The following is a 5,962-nucleotide window of genomic DNA, read 5'->3' as shown; positions in this document are numbered from 1 at the left end:
CTGCTTATTGATCTTGACATGACAAATCCTTGTCTGACACGGAGAAAAATGTTCTTGCTGTCAAAAGAGACGCAGGCAGTGACTTTTGTATCTTCCTCTGGTAAAATAAACTTGGATTGTGGCACGGGGTCAGTGCTGTGGGAATTGCAGATGCTGGAGTGCTGTACAACACTCCCCTCTGGTGATTTCTCTGGTTACAACACTTCCCAAACCGCAGCCTTTCCCCATTAACCTCTTTTACATGGCAGATTCCCTCCCTGAGCACCAGCCCTGCCCTCAAACAGCCACTTCCCTCAGTGGGAACTGAACAATTCTGTCTGAAACATTCACACACACTTTAATTTTCCTGATTTCCTCCTTCCCTGTGCCTGTAGCCCTGTAATGTTTTTATATACTAAATTCTTAGCATTTAGAATAAATTAAATTTTATAATGTTAAATTATAAAAAAAATATATTTTTTATAATTTTATAAAAATTTATATCTATTTTTTTCTATTTTAAATTCTCTATTTGCTGCTTCAGGAACTCGGACAGACCTGGTATTCCCACCTCTGCCAGCACACATTGCATTTCCTCTCCAAATGCAGAGTTCAGTGCAGAAATTGCAGACCTGCAGGTACATCTTTGCTATTCTCTTGTATTTATTGGAGCTGCAGAGGATCAGAGCCAGGCTGCTTCAGTGGAATGACAGCATCTTTGCCCACACAGTGCCTGTCTCTAAATTTAGGATTCCTGCTCACCATGGCAAGGTGTGGGATTGCTCTGAGGGAATGGCAGAGTTGGACACTGCTCGGGAAGGGAAGGGAAGGGAAGGGAAGGGAAGGGAAGGGAAGGGAAGGGAAGGGAAGGGAAGGGAAGGGAAGGGAAGGGAAGGGAAGGGAAGGGAAGGGAAGGGAAGGGAAGGGAAGGGAAGCTGGGGACTGAGTGTGGCAGAGAGGTGGGATGGGTGGAACAGGTGGGGACACCAGGGTGGCCTGGCTGTCACAGACACACCTGAGCAAAGCAAGCAGAGACACCTTGGTGACAGTGACCAGGCTCAGCTGAAAGCCCAGATGGCTCAACAAGTCCATGGGGAGCACAGGATGAAGCAGGAATGGTCATGCTGGACCTATCTTGATGCCTCAGGGTTTAGCTTTTATATGTTTCAGATTCTCTACCACTGTAGTGTGTAATTCTGATCTCCATATGAGGGGATGGTGAGCTCTGTGCACAGAGCAGGGAGACAAAACAATTCCTGCTCCAGCTGGGCACCAAGGACAAATGATCCAAATCTCAGCCCAAGAGCACAAACACCGTGGGCTGAAGAGAGAAAAACAAGCAGGGTGGGACTGCCTGGGCTAAAGCTGGAATGGGACAATGAACTCCAATATGCAAATGGAGCAGAACTTATAAAAGTGAGAGACCCTGTGACTGGTTGTCCATTTTGTGACCATTTTGGTTCATCTTGGGTGCAGCCCTGGCTGGGCTCTTGTGCTGCCCAAGGTGGATCCATCAAGGCCTTTTAATAAATCCCTGCTTTATTCTTTAGCTCTGTGCAGTCTCTGTTCTAGCTCAGCCTTCACAAGGCATCAATCTCAAAGCTGACCTTGACTCCAAATGAGCAAACCCCTGTAAGGGGAACACCCTCAGAGCCATAGCAATGACAAGTCCCACAAAAAACTTTTATTTTCCCATGTGTAAAAGCAGATTCCAAAATATATACTTTTTTTTTTTTTTTAATTTGGACAGATGGAAAGGAAAAATAGACTTGATTACTGCTTTACTGGTGTGGTCAAGTAATGCAGTCACCATTAGGAGTAACTTTTTAAAAGATTTTTTTGTTAATAAGTGAAGAACAACAGAGAACTTTTCAGTTCTATTTCCCTGTCACACCCTCATGTCAAACTACTTCCCCTTCTTTGAGAAAAAATCCCAACAATTTCTTTATTAAGCACTGACCTGCTCCTATATTTTATGGCCCAGATTAAGTACAGCTCAATATTTTGTCCCCAGCATCCTTATTTCTGGTGCAGCTGGGATGTCACTTTGTTACCACAGGGAACAAAGGTGAGTTTAGAAGTCCATTTTCTACTATAATACCTTGAGAGCAACTGTGAAACTAAATCAAAGTGTAGGTTCTTCAACACTGAAGAGAAGAGGAAAGCCACCAGCAGCTCCCTTTCTCTTCCCAGACACTGGAACTAAGTTTCCAAAGTTTGCCAAGTTGCTGTTTTCTTAACAAATTAACCATGGGCACCTCCAAGGTCACAGAGTTACTGAACAAACAATGACAAACAGCAAGGGTAGGGTCTGAGCCCCGTCCCTGCCTCAGAACGTGGTTTGTGATGGGAAGTGTGCTCAGGGCTGAGGGACGCTCAGAAAGCAGTGAGAGGAAAACTAAGGAGCAAAATGTACCTAAAATTAGGGGCAAGAGTAAAAAGGTGTGGATTCTGGTTGTGAACATTTATTTTCAAAGCAGCTAAGCAGCTATTTTCATAACAGGAGAATTAAGACAACCTTAAAGTCAGACTGAGCATATCTCAGCAGTAGCAATAAAATTATAAAACTGTGGAATGGTTTGGGTTGGAAGGGGCCCTAAATATCTTTTTATTCCAACTCCCCTTCCACTAGACCAGGCTTTCATGATCATTTAGATCATCTTCACCCTCTCTAACAATGTTTCCTGGTCTGGATTGTCTTCTTCACACAGACATCACCCTAAAATGTGGCTCTGACTCTCCCAATCCCACAGCAGCAACATGGTGAGAGCAGAATTTGGGCCAGTCCTACATTAAGATTTGTTTGCTCTTTCTGTTTAAAATACCCCAGGCCAGTGAACTTGTGCCAGAGCAATTCCATTGGGCCCACAAGGGTCCTTTGGTGCCTGATAACACACACAGAAAAATAAAAATGAAACCTTTGAGCACAGTTTTGTATGTGAGCACCTCTGTGGAGCAGAGAGAAGTGTTTAAAAACAGATCTGCAGAGCACAAAGCCAACATGGGTAGAGATAATATTAATTAACCTTTCTGAATCAGAGAGTAATCACTGAATGGTTTGGGGTGGAAGGGATCTTAAAAATAATTTTGTTCCAACCCCCTGCCATTGACAGGGACACCTTCCACTACCCCAGGCTGCTCCAAACCCCATCCAGCCTGGCCTTGGATACTCCCAGGGATGGGGCAAAGGAGACTTGGAAAAGAATAAATAATTGTAAAAGGATTCAGAATAAATAAATGTTAAAGGATTAATTTCTTTCTCAAAATTTCAGTATTTTCATAAGTAGTTACTTTGAATAAAAGCCTTTCATTCCCTCAATTTCCAACAAATCTTCTACTCTTTTCCCACTTTACTTCAGCATTAAGCAGTTAATAAACAGGAGGCTGTAACCCCACACTAATAATTCTTCCTAATTAAAGAATCCTGTTAGGACATGTGGAACAGTTCCTGGATTTTACTTTTAAGCCCAGACCTGTCACTTCCTTGAAAAATAACTGTAGTAAAAGAAAATGAGCAAGTTTTATGAGGGCCCTGCAAAGCTTGACATGAGAAAAGGAAAAAACCCCACAATTTCTCTGCATTTTGAGGGGCTTTGTGTGCACATTATTATAATATTCACATCTAAAGGACTTGTTTGTTGCTGTGGTATCTTAAAAGAATTTATTTGAGGCAGAAGAGCAGCAGAGATGGCTTGAGATTCTTTCAGCCTTGCTGAATTTTCACTGTTACCAGTCACACAATGCAGCCCAAGGCTCATCCAGGCAGGAATGGATGCATCTCATGCAACTTTTGGAAGGAAAAGCAACAACTCCTGAGCTCTGATCTGCAACAGTGTCACCAAAACACCTCTGATGCCTGTCCCCAGACTGAACACAGCTGGCAACGTCCTTGTGAGCAGCGCCTGTGCCTGCTCAGGCTCGGGCTGGTCAAACAAAACCCAGAGCAGGCAGTGACTGTCCCTGGTGCTGGGCACTGCTGAGCCCACACTGCCAGCCCTGGGTGCCTCCATCCATGTGAAAAATGCCAACCATCTGGTTTTTAAAATGTTAAAAGTTTAATAGTAATAAAATGGTTATAAAAATAGCAATATAATTAGAGTAATAAAAATTTGGACAATTTGGACTAGGACAATATGAGATAATAGAAACAAAGAGTTACAGACAGTCCAGGTACCTTTTTCTGGGCAAAGTAAGCCCAAAAAAGGACACACATTAATAGAGGATTAACTCTTAAAAGCAATAGCCTGCTGCATATTCATACACCTCATACATGCTGCATAAATTCCATTCAAACACAGGGTTCTGTCTGGGCAGTGTCAGCTTCTTCCTCTGAATCCTGACGGCGGTTGAGCAAGGCAGGAAGAGTTCATTTCTTCTGATAATGGAGCAATAAATTCTTTTTCTCTGAAAGATTCAGGTGTCCTGTGGCTGCTATCTCGCTGTAAATCATTTCTTTAAAAAAAGTATCCTACATAGTATAGCTTCTATTTTAACACTTTGTTATAACCTAAAACTGTATTTAACACACTGCTTAAGAAAGTTAACACACAGCGTAACTTTCTAACATAACACATCTAATATTCATTTTAATATTTGCGAAAAGCCAATCATAAAATATGCATTTTTCACAATCGAGGATGACATTTAGGGACTGGAACAAGTCTGGGGATAGGGAATGGAGATGGGGAAGGGTCTGGAGAACAAGGAGATGCTGAAGGAGTTGGAAGGGGGCTCAGCAAGAGAAAAGGAGGCTCAGGGGGGACCTTGTGGCTCTGCACAGCTCCTGCCAGGAGGATTGGACTCTGCTCCCAGGGAACAGGGACCGGACAGCAGGACACACTCCTAAGATGTGCCAGGGGATGGATGTCAGGAAGAATTTCCTCACTGGAAGGGTGATCAGACCCTGGAATGGACTGCCCAGGGGGCTGGCGGGGTCACCATCCCCGGAGGTGCTGAAAGCAAAAGACACGAAGCTATTCCAGAGGATCCAGAGAGGCCACAGGGATGGGGAAGGGTCTGGAGGGGCCTCATGAAGAGCAGCTGGGGACATTTGGTGTGTCCGGCCAGGAGCAGAGGTCAGACCTGAGCAACCAGAGCTCCCTGAGGAGAGCAGGGCAGGCCAGGGGCTGATCTGGGCACTCTGGGGAGCGCAGGGAGCAGCAGGAGCTGAGGCACGACAGGGTTAGGCGGGATATCAGGAAAGGCTCTTCCCACAGAGGGTGCTGGGCACTGCACAGGCTGAACAGGGAACGGGGACAGCGCCAAGCTCGACAGAATTCGGATCTGGGACAACGCTCCCAGGCACAGGGCGGCATTGCTGGCGTGTCCTGTGCGGGGCTGGGTGGGGGACTCCATGATCCCTGCCTGCTCAGGACACTCCGAGTCTATGAAGGATGGATGTGTTCAGTAATGGGCTGGGCTCAACGACTTCAGAAGGCTTTTCCAGCCCAGCTGGTTCCGTGATTCCGTGACCGACTCCGTCCCCCCGTCCCTGTCCCTGTCCCTGTCCCGCTCTGCCCGCCCCGGGTCCCGTCTGAGGGCGCCGGCCCCGCCCCGCCGTCTCCAGGCGCCGCCGCCAAGGGAGGAAGTGTCGTAAGGGCGGACAGGAACTGGCCGCGGGTTTTACGGCCGCGGCGGCCGCGCTTGGCGGCGGCGGAGCGGGAGCTGCCCAGACGCGGCGGTGAGTGGCGGCGGCGGGGGCACCGCGGGCCCCGAGCGCTGCGGGAACGGCGCCGCCCGCGCCCGCGGGGGGAGCGGGGCAGCCGCCACAGGGCGCGGCGGGGCGGCGAGGCGCGGCCCGGGCACCGTGCGTGCCTTTGTTCGTGCCCCCCCCACTCCGCTCCCCGCCGAGCGCGGCCCGTGAGGCCGCCGCGCCTCTCCTCCCCCCCCCCCCCCCCACACCTTCCCGTGGCCCCCGTTGGGCTTGGCGCCTTCCTCCTCCTCCTCCTCCCCGGTGAGTTTGTGTCGGTCTCTCCCGTAGGAT

Source organism: Ammospiza caudacuta, chromosome 6, assembly GCF_027887145.1.
Source record: "Ammospiza caudacuta isolate bAmmCau1 chromosome 6, bAmmCau1.pri, whole genome shotgun sequence".
NCBI lineage: Eukaryota > Metazoa > Chordata > Aves > Passeriformes > Passerellidae > Ammospiza > Ammospiza caudacuta.
Note: the sequence above shows the minus strand (reverse complement) of the source record.